Here is an 11,104-nt window from a genome sequence, read left to right on the forward strand (position 1 = left end):
ATAGGAATACCACATCTGGAAACCGGGATCCCTAGGCTAGGATTGAGTCTAGTCTAAAATGTGGAGTCACGAGTCTAATTGACAGTTTATATTGATATATTTTTTATATGTTCCTGAATATGGTACATGTCGATTTATGTTCCTGATGATGGTACATGTTTAGAATAGGAATTATTCTTGATATGAATTTATGTTCTGATTTGAATACAGGTTATGAATGTTTGTTATATACATTTATATTGATTATATGATTGCATGTATACATGGTTTATACTGAGAATGTAATTTTCACCGGAGTTATCCGGCTGTTGTCTTGTTTGTATGTGTGCATGGCAACAGGTGGGATAGGATCAGGGTCAAGAAGAAAACGAGGCTGGACTAGATAGCGTGGAGATCCGGGCTTCAAAGCAACTTAGGATTCAGCACCGATAGATATAGTTGAACCTAGTTGAATTCTTGTAGATAACACAAGATTTGTATGTTTATGTTTAGTATGTAATTTGAAGTAAATTACATTACGTTTCCGCTTTGTATTTAAAAAAAAAAAAATTAGACCCTGTTTATTATAATTGATTAATTAGTCCCAATGAGGATTATAAAAATATGACGCTCGTCCGAGTCCCCACAGTTGGAGCCATCATCAATCCTTGTGATTGATAGGGTATGATTTCTTTACACCCTATGAATGTCATAGTTGTTTTTTTTGTATATGCTACAACACTAGTACATAGGTGGCCAAAATTTTCTTGTTGAAAATTAATTTTTGAACTTATGTTGTGCTTCCGGGCACCTAAAAATCGATTCCTTTCAAGTGGTATCATGAGCTAAGGGTACTAGTTTTTGTGTAGCATATACATAATATTATATTGAGGGCAATTTCTAACCGATTGAGATGAAAATTTGCAACAAAAATCAAGGCAATGCAAGGGATTTTTGGGTAAAAGAATAAAAAAAAAATTTGGCATGTTGGCCGAAATCCGGCGACGGTGCTCCGGCGATGGCGATGACGACTAGGGTTTTCAAAAGGTGTTTTGAAATATCAAAGTGTCATGGGACTTGAGTTGTTAGGCCATTGGATGGCTAACATATTTGTGAATTTTAAATGGGCCAAATTGTTTTAGGTGAAAAATGAGTTTTTTTTGGGCCCTTAAGTTTAAAATCACAAAAGTTGCAAATTTTCTCATAAAATAAATAATTGAAGTTGGACTTTAATTATTTATAGTAAATTATGATTTACAAGAAATTCGGTTATAAATAAATTAATTGGAAAGTAGACAAAGGTGTTTGTATACTTTGTTAATTTAGTCTATAATCGTGGTGGTTAGTGATTGGTTCAAGATATATAATATTGGATCAATTAAATATTGTGATAATTAATTGATGGTGTATGATATATGATATTATGCATGAAGAATGATCAAAAGCCCAAGCCCAATTTGCTAGGTGTATGCTAGAATATTTTGTGTTGAATGATTGTAATAATTATCAATTTATAAAGTGGGCTTAGTTTATGGCCCGTTCCCACCCCCATGAGATGTATCCCTATTTGTCATGGATATTTATTTGTAAATATTAGTATAGTGGATGATCAAGATTGGAAGATGGTGGCCATTATGATTATGAAGATCGAAGACATGTAAATATTGGAAGCATATGTAATAGTTGCATTTGCATCCCTTGCATTTCCCTAGAATTGGACCTATGCCCGTGTTTAGCTCACACAGTGTAATGCCTGGAAATTTAATCCTAATAATCTGTAATTATTGATTTATAATTTGATATGATTATAGGAGGATTAATAGGGACAGAAAATAAGATTACATGTGAAAAGTTTTGTGCGAGGACAGTACCATTTGTGCACATGCGCGACCAGACGGGCGCACATGCGCGAAAGGGGCAGAGAGTCTCGCGCATATGCGCAACTTGAGGACGCGCATTTGCGCGACCTGTGCAAGCCGAGTCCAGAGAACCTCGCGCATATGCGCGAAAGTGAGGCGCGCATATGCACGAGTGGACGAGTCTCGACGAGTAATCTTGTGACAGAAGTGCCTGATAGTGGCGGGATCGCCACAGGCACATTGCAAGATGTCACAAGATAGTATAGGAATCTTGGGACAGATGTAAGGCTCGAAGAATTAGTTATCATAATCAGATGGATTTGTTGATAATTAAGATGATTGTAGATGTATTTTATTGGACTAGAAAAGAAAGGAAAATGTATAATAAAGATGTGAAAGATAGTCAAAAGAATATTTAAGGTCGAAATTAATGCGCACATATGCATGGGAATTCCAGTAGCCTTGGCGCACATGCGCAAAGAAAGGCGCGCACATGCGCGAGCAGGCCAGTAGCTTTGGCGCATATGCGCGAGAATGGTGGCGCATATGCGCGGAGCTTCCAGTAAGATTGGCGCACATGCGCGGCAGGAAATGGCGCACATGCGCGGCACCTCCAGTAGCTGTGGCGCATATGCGCGAGATTAGTGGCGCATATGCGCGAGTACTAAATCTGCCGAGACAGTAGGTTCGGCGCATATGCGCGAGTGGTGTCCGCGCATATGCGCGAGACGTGTATTGCAAAGAACAAGCCATGTGTTCGGAACATGCAAAGTATATATATAGATTGGCCTCGAAATTCTCTTCATTTCAGCAACAAAAATCGATAGTTTCAGAGGAGGAAAGCTTCCAACTTCTTTTCCATTTTCAAATTGTGATTTTGCAAGATTTACTCATCCAAATTCAAATCCGACTTCGGTTTTGAGATCCTCTCGTTACTAGCTACAAAGTGATGTAAGTTTTATGTAATTTCAACAGGTTTCGAAATTCAGATGTTTGGGAAATTAGAATATGATAGTTATATTGTGTTCTTGACATATTGAGCATGATATAATTGTAAACGGATCAAAGAAATGATATCATATGCATTTCCTATGAATTTCAGTATGGATTGTGAATTGTTGGGATAGAATTATTGTGTATTGGATTATGATTGAGAATAAGATAGTGTTGATATCTGTGGAGAATTTGATTGACCGGTATCGAGAATTACGTTATTATGCCGTCGAAATGTATTGAGATCACGTAGTGACTTGGATATATGTTGATTTAGATTAGAAATTGATAGAGTGCGTATCCACATTTCCATTTCAGATTCGTATTGGCGACCGTGACAACGATTCTACGACGAAAGGTATAAGTCTTGTTTTGTTTGGGGAGATGTAACTCAAATAAGATATTATTTGAGTTTCCCAACCAAAATCACATACTAGTATTATTAGATATATTGTAACATGTTTATGAATTGTGTATAGCATTATATTCAATCTTTTAACATGTTTATGCTTTGATTTCAGAATTGTATTCAAGCATGTATGATCAGTGTGATATTAAGAAATGAATATGATTATACTTTGTTTACATATTGATATTCATTGCATCTAAGATAGGAGAGTCTTTGACAGGCATTGTCAAATAGCTAGATGTTTCGGTGTATCTCAGCATAGGAGTAGGTATTACTCTTATTGCCGCCGTTGATACAGCTCAGACCGAAGTCTAGGAATGAGACATACATTACCCCGATTGGAGGGTAGGTAGTGACGTCTTATTCACACTGGGATCCCTAGAGTTATAGTCGAGTCGAGTCCAGACATGATTTGATTCGCATTACATGTGCATATGTACATTATTCATAATAGCATGTTTTATATGTTATGATTGGTTATATGCATGTATACATGTTTATACTGGGATTTGTTCTCACCGGTTTTCCGGCTGTTGTTATGTCTGTATGTGTGCATAACAACAGGTGGGGCAGGATCTGGGTCACGCAGAGGATGAGAGATGGACATAGGGTGGTGATCTCGGGCATAGCAGAAGAACTAGTAGTTGTACTCTTGCCATGTACTGTATTTAATTACTAGTTGTCAAATATGGTTTGGAACCAGACATATTTGTATCTTATGTTTGTATATTATGTTGTTGAATAACATAGAGACCTCTTACGTTAGCTTTCATTTGAGTTAATGTAAAAGCAAAAATTTGACCCACTTTTTATATTTAATGATCCGTTTTAATCCCAAAGAAAAGAATTAGAGCCCGGGTCCCCACAATAGGTGGTATCAGAGCCATAGGTTCTATAGATTGAGATAGAATAGAATGAGCGGGGTAGATCGAGTCTTCTTCTTTACTCTATGATGTGCTAGCATGTTTATTTCTTTCCTTGTTACATGTTGTTCGTTATTTGACTGATTACAGCATGTATTGGTTAAGACTGAATCAGAACCGATTCTAGATCCGAGGTAACAGACTAGAGGAGGGCTGAGATAGTTGTATATCCTGTATTCTAATCAGTTGGATTATTAGATACATGCCTCCTAGAAGAGCAGCCGTTCCTTTACGACCACCAGCGCCAGAGCAGGGTAGCACATCCGGAGATACGATGGACATCACTGCTACGCCCATGGAGATTCTATTAAAACGATTCCAGTCATTCTGACCCTCGAATTTAAAGGGTACAGAAAATGCAATTGAATGTGAAAGCTGGTTGGAGGATATCGAGATGTTATTCGAGTCTCAGGAATATAGTGACGAGAAACGAGTGAAACTCATTGGCCATCAACTGCAAGATGTGGCTAAGTATTGGTGGGTGAATATAAGGAGAACACTAGAACAGCGTGGCACCGAGGTTACATGGAAAGCATTCAAGACGGAGTTCTATCAGCGATTCTTTCCTATATCCTACCGTAAAGATAAAGGCGCTGAATTTGCAAACCTAAGGCAAGGGCAATTGAACATTGAGGAGTACGTTGCTAAATTTTCTTCTTTGCTTCGCTTTGCACCTCACGTTTCAGGTAGTGATGAGGCCATGGCAGATCAGTTTATAAATGGCCTGAATCCAGATATCTTTACGTTGGTAAATACGGGGAGACCCAACAACTTCTCGGATGCATTGAATCGGGCCAAAGGAGCTGAAGCAGGGTTGCTGAGACAACGGAGTGTTCCGTATATGGCTCCGAGTCCAAGACCGCCATTACCTCCAGTACAACCTCCTCCTCGATTCGAAAGTGGTGGTAGCAGCAGCGGACGCAAAGATCAATTGAAAGCAAAGGGTAAACAGTTTAAGAGGGCAGGGAGCAGTTCTTCGAGCTCCAGCGGGTCAAGACAGAGAGGCTTTGGCCAGAGTCTAGAGGTGGCAAGTGGATATTGCAGTACTTGTGGAGGTAAGCATGCCACAGAACAGTGTCAAGGTGTAGTGGGCAGGTGTAACGTATGCAAGCAACCGGGGCATTATGCCAAGGTCTGTCCTCAGAGAAGTGGTGCATCGAGATTCCAGGCTGCAGGATCGTCTGCCTCCGTGACTCAGCCTGAGAGGCAAGCTTCATCTGTTCACTCATTTCAGCCGCCACCAGCACAGACCCAGCCTCGAGCCAGAGGTGGCCAGCCAGGGAGTCAGCCTCAGAGACAACAGGCTCAGGTGTTTGCCTTGACTGAAGAGCAAGCACAGGATGCCCCAGATGATGTCATTGCAGGTAACTGTTCCCTTTGCGGTTATCCTGCTTATATATTGATAGATACTGGTGCATCGCATACATTCATCTCAGAACGATTTGCATTATTGCATTCACTGCCTGTTGAGTCTTTGTTAGATGTTGTGTCGATTAATTCTCCGTTGGGAAGTGGATTGATATCTGTAACTACGGTTAGACATTGCATTCTACAGTTTGAGGGGCATGAGATTGACCTAGATTGTATAGTGTTGGGTCTAGCTGATTTTGATTGCATAGTCGGTATTGACATACTAACGAAGTACAGAGCTACCGTGGATTGTTTCCATAAGATTGTCAGATTCAGACCCGAGATGACAGACGAGTGGAAATTCTACGGAAAGGGTTCCAGATCTCGGATTCCCTTGATTTCGGCTCTTACTATGAACAGATTGCTACAAAAAGGAGCAGATGGTTTCTTTATTTATGCTGTACATATGCAGAAGTCGAGCCCGGCGTTGGCAGATTTGCCAGTAGTACGGGAATTTCCAGATATTTTTCCAGATGAAATCCCAGGATTACCTCTGGTTCGAGAGGTAGATTTTAGCATTGAACTTGTACCAGGTACCGTTCCTATTTCGAGAGCTCCGTATAGGATGGCACCTATTGAGCTAAAAGAATTGAAAGCACAATTAGAAGATCTTCTAGCCAAGGGATATATCAGACCTAGTGTATTTCCTTGGGGCGCTCCGGTGCTATTTGTGCGAAAGAAAGATGGTTCGATGCGTTTATGTATTGATTACAGGCAATTGAACAAGGCAACGATCAAGAATAAATATCCTTTGCCTAGGATTGATGATTTATTTGATCAGTTGCAGGGATCCTCCGTGTATTCGAAGATTGATTTGCGTTCTGGTTATCATCAGCTCAGAGTTCGAGATGTAGATATACCGAAGACAGCATTTCGAACCAGGTATGGACATTACGAATTTATTGTCATGCCTTTTGGTTTAACCAATGCTCCTGCGGTATTTATGGGCTTGATGAACCAAGTGTTCCAGAAATATTTGGATGAATTTGTCATTGTTTTCATCGATGATATTTTGGTGTATTCGAAGAACAGAAATGAGCATGCAGAGCATCTTAGAATTGTTTTGCAGACGTTGAGAAACGAGCGACTGTATGCTAAATTGTCAAAGTGTGAGTTTTGGTTGAATCGAGTTGTATTCTTGGGGCATATCATTTCGGGAGATGGTATTTCTGTAGATCCAAGTAAGGTGGAAGCCGTGATCAGTTGGTCGAGACCGACTTCTGTGCCAGAAATACGCAGTTTCATGGGCTTAGCCGGATACTACAGAAGATTTATTAAAGATTTCTCCAGTATTGCAAAGCCAATAACTCAATTGACGCAAAAGAATTCACCATTTGTTTGGTCAGAGGAGTGCGAGTCTAGCTTTCTAGAGTTGAAGAAAAGGCTGACCAGTGCTCCAGTACTGACTATACCTTCAGGTACGGCTAATTTTGTTGTGTATTGTGATGCTTCTCATAGAGGTTTGGGATGTGTTCTTATGCAGCGAGGCCATGTGATCGCCTACGCCTCGAGACAATTGAAGCCACATGAAGTGCGATATCCCATTCATGATCTGGAATTGGCGGCTATCGTATTTGCATTAAAGATTTGACGTCATTATCTCTACGGCGAAAATTTTGAGATATTTTCCGATCACAAGAGCTTAAAGTACCTATTTTCTCAATCAGAACTGAATATGAGGCAGCGTAGATGGCTAGATCTTCTGAAAGACTTTGACTGTGAAATCAAATATTATCCAGGAAAGTCAAATGCAGCAGCGGACGCCTTGAGTCGAAAGATTTGTTCCCTATCCTTATCGACGATAGGTGTTAACAAGTTAGTTGAAAATTGCTGTACATCTGGATTAGAATTTGATACAGATAGTAAACCACTACGAATTGCTGCTATTCAAGTTGAGCCAGATTTGATCATGAGGATCAAAGAAGCACAGAGAAGAGATCAGAACGTGCAAAGATTGATTCAAATGGTCAGATCAGGACATATGTCAGAATATCAGGTACGAGATCATGTGTTGTACGTGAATAACCGTCTAGTTGTGCCAGATGTTGCAGATTTGAGACAGCAGATTCTGTCAGAGGCACATTGTAGTCGGTTCAGCATTCATCCTGGTGGCAGGAAGATGTACAATGACTTGAAGACGCAGTTCTGGTGGAAACAAATGAAGTCAGACATTGCCGAATTTGTGGCTAAGTGTTTGAACTGCCAACAGGTGAAAGCTGAGAGGAAAAAGCCTGGTGGATTACTTCAAAGTTTAGCCATTCCAGAATGGAAATGGGATCACATTTCCATGGATTTTGTGACGAAGTTACCTCGATCATCCAGAGGTTGCGATGCGATTTGGGTTATTATTGACAGATTGACCAAATCCGCTTGTTTCATTCCATACAGAATGACGTATAGACAGGATCAGATGGCGGAGATTTATATTCGAGAGGTAGTCAGATTGCATGGAGTGCCGAAGTCTATCGTATCAGATCGTGATCCCCGATTCACTTCACACTTCTGGCACAGTTTACAGCAGGCCTTAGGTACGACATTACACCTGAGTACTGCTTACCATCCTCAGACAGACGGACAGTCAGAACGGACTATCCAGACATTAGAGGATATGTTGAGAGCCGTCGTGCTAGATTTTGGCATTGGTTGGCAAGATTATCTGCCTCTTTGCGAATTCTCTTACAATAATAACTATCAGACGAGTATCGAGATGGCACCGTTTGAAGCATTATATGGTAAGAAGTGCAGATCTCCGCTATACTGGGATGACGTTGCAGAGGTACCAGAACTTGGGCCCGATATGATTCGTGACATGACAGAGAAAGTGAAAGTCATTCAGAAGAGGATGAAAACGGCGCAAGACAGGCAAGCGAAATACGCCAACATCAGACGTAGACCGTTAGTATTCGAGCAAGGAGACAGAGTATTCTTGAAGATTTCTCCTTTTAGAGGCGTTGTAAGATTTGGCAAACGCGGGAAACTATCTCCTCGATACATTGGTCCTTACGAGATTCTTGAGAAGATTGGCGATCGAGCTTATCGACTTGCACTTCCTCCTTCTCTATCTGGGATACATGACGTTTTTCATGTATCAATGTTGCGTAAATACATGCCTGATGTTTCTCATGTCATTCATCCTGAAGAAGCTGAGCTTGATCAAACGTTGAGCTACGTTGAACAACCGATACAGATTCTTGATCAGAAAGAAAAGAAACTCAGAACGAAGAATATTCCTCTAGTGAAAGTCCAATGGAGTCGTCACGTCGCTGAAGAAGCGACATGGGAGACAGAAGCCAACATGCGACAGAAACACCCCGAATTATTTCAATGATGTAAGTATTGATTTAACTTTAATGTTATCATTGTTTATACTTGCATTGATAGGATGATGTGCGATTTCGAGGACGAAATCATTTCTTAGAGGGGGAGAAATGTAAGGCTCGAAGAATTAGTTATCATAATCAGATGGATTTGTTGATAATTAAGATGATTGTAGATGTATTTTATTGGACTAGAAAAGAAAGGAAAATGTATAATAAAGATGTGAAAGATAGTCAAAAGAATAAGTAAGGTCGAAATTAATGCGCACATATGCATGGGAATTCCAGTAGCCTTGGCGCACATGCGCAAAGAAAGGCGCGCACATGCGCGAGCAGGCCAGTAGCTTTGGCGCATATGCGCGAGAATGGTGGCGCATATGCGCGGAGCTTCCAGTAAGATTGGCGCACATGCGCGGCAGGAAATGGCGCACATGCGCGGCACCTCCAGTAGCTGTGGCGCATATGCGCGAGATTAGTGGCGCATATGCGCGAGTACTAAATCTGCCGAGACAGTAGGTTCGGCGCATATGCGCGAGTGGTGTCCGCGCATATGCGCGAGACGTGTATTGCAAAGAACAAGCCATGTGTTCGGAACATGCAAAGTATATATATAGATTGGCCTCGAAATTCTCTTCATTTCAGCAACAAAAATCGATAGTTTCAGAGGAGGAAAGCTTCCAACTTCTTTTCCATTTTCAAATTGTGATTTTGCAAGATTTACTCATCCAAATTCAAATCCGACTTCGGTTTTGAGATCCTCTCGTTACTAGCTACAAAGTGATGTAAGTTTTATGTAATTTCAACAGGTTTCGAAATTCAGATGTTTGGGAAATTAGAATATGATAGTTATATTGTGTTCTTGACATATTGAGCATGATATAATTGTAAACGGATCAAAGAAATGATATCATATGCATTTCCTATGAATTTCAGTATGGATTGTGAATTGTTGGGATAGAATTATTGTGTATTGGATTATGATTGAGAATAAGATAGTGTTGATATCTGTGGAGAAATTGATTGACCGGTATCGAGAATTACGTTATTATGCCGTCGAAATGTATTGAGATCACGTAGTGACTTGGATATATGTTGATTTAGATTAGAAATTGATAGAGTGCGTATCCACATTTCCATTTCAGATTCGTATTGGCGACCGTGACAACGATTCTACGACGAAAGGTATAAGTCATGTTTTGTTTGGGGAGATGTAACTCAAATAAGATATTATTTGAGTTTCCCAACCAAAATCACATACTAGTATTATTAGATATTTTGTAACATGTTTATGAATTGTGTATAGCATTATATTCAATCTTTTAACATGTTTATGCTTTGATTTCAGAATTGTATTCAAGCATGTATGATCAGTGTGATATTCAGAAATGAATATGATTATACTTTGTTTACATATTGATATTCATTGCATCTAAGATAGGAGAGTCTTTGACAGGCATTGTCAAATAGCTAGATGTTTCGGTGTATCTCAGCATAGGAGTAGGTATTACTCTTATTGCCGCCGTTGATACAGCTCAGACCGAAGTCTAGGAATGAGACGTACATTACCCCGATTGGAGGGTAGGTAGTGACGCCTTATTCACACCGGGATCCCTAGAGTTATAGTCGAGTCGAGTCCAGACATGTTTTGATTCGCATTACATGTGCATATGTACATTATTCATAATAGCATGTTTTATATGTTATGATTGGTTATATGCATGTATACATGTTTATACTGGGATTTGTTCTCACCGGTTTTCCGGCTGTTGTTATGTCTGTATGTGTGCATAACAACAGGTGGGGCAGGATCTGGGTCACGCAGAGGATGAGAGATGGACATAGGGTGGTGATCTCGGGCATAGCAGAAGAACTAGTAGTTGTACTCTTGGCATGTACTGTATTTAATTACTAGTTGTCAAATATGGTTTGGAACCAGACATATTTGTATCTTATGTTTGTATATTATGTTGTTGAATAACATAGAGACCTCTTATGTTAGCTTTCATTTGAGTTAATGTAAAAGCAAAAATTTGACCCACTTTTTATATTTAATGATCCGTTTTAATCCCAAAGAAAAGAATTAGAGCCCGGGTCCCCACAACAGATGTGCCTGATAGTGGCGGGATCGCCACGGGCACATTGCACGATGTCAAAAGATAGGATATTGGCGATAGGGCCACAGTCCATGACGGTTAGGTCAGGACACTGGATGTT

Source organism: Primulina eburnea, chromosome 7 (genome assembly GCF_022965805.1).
Source record: "Primulina eburnea isolate SZY01 chromosome 7, ASM2296580v1, whole genome shotgun sequence".
Lineage (NCBI taxonomy): Eukaryota > Viridiplantae > Streptophyta > Magnoliopsida > Lamiales > Gesneriaceae > Primulina > Primulina eburnea.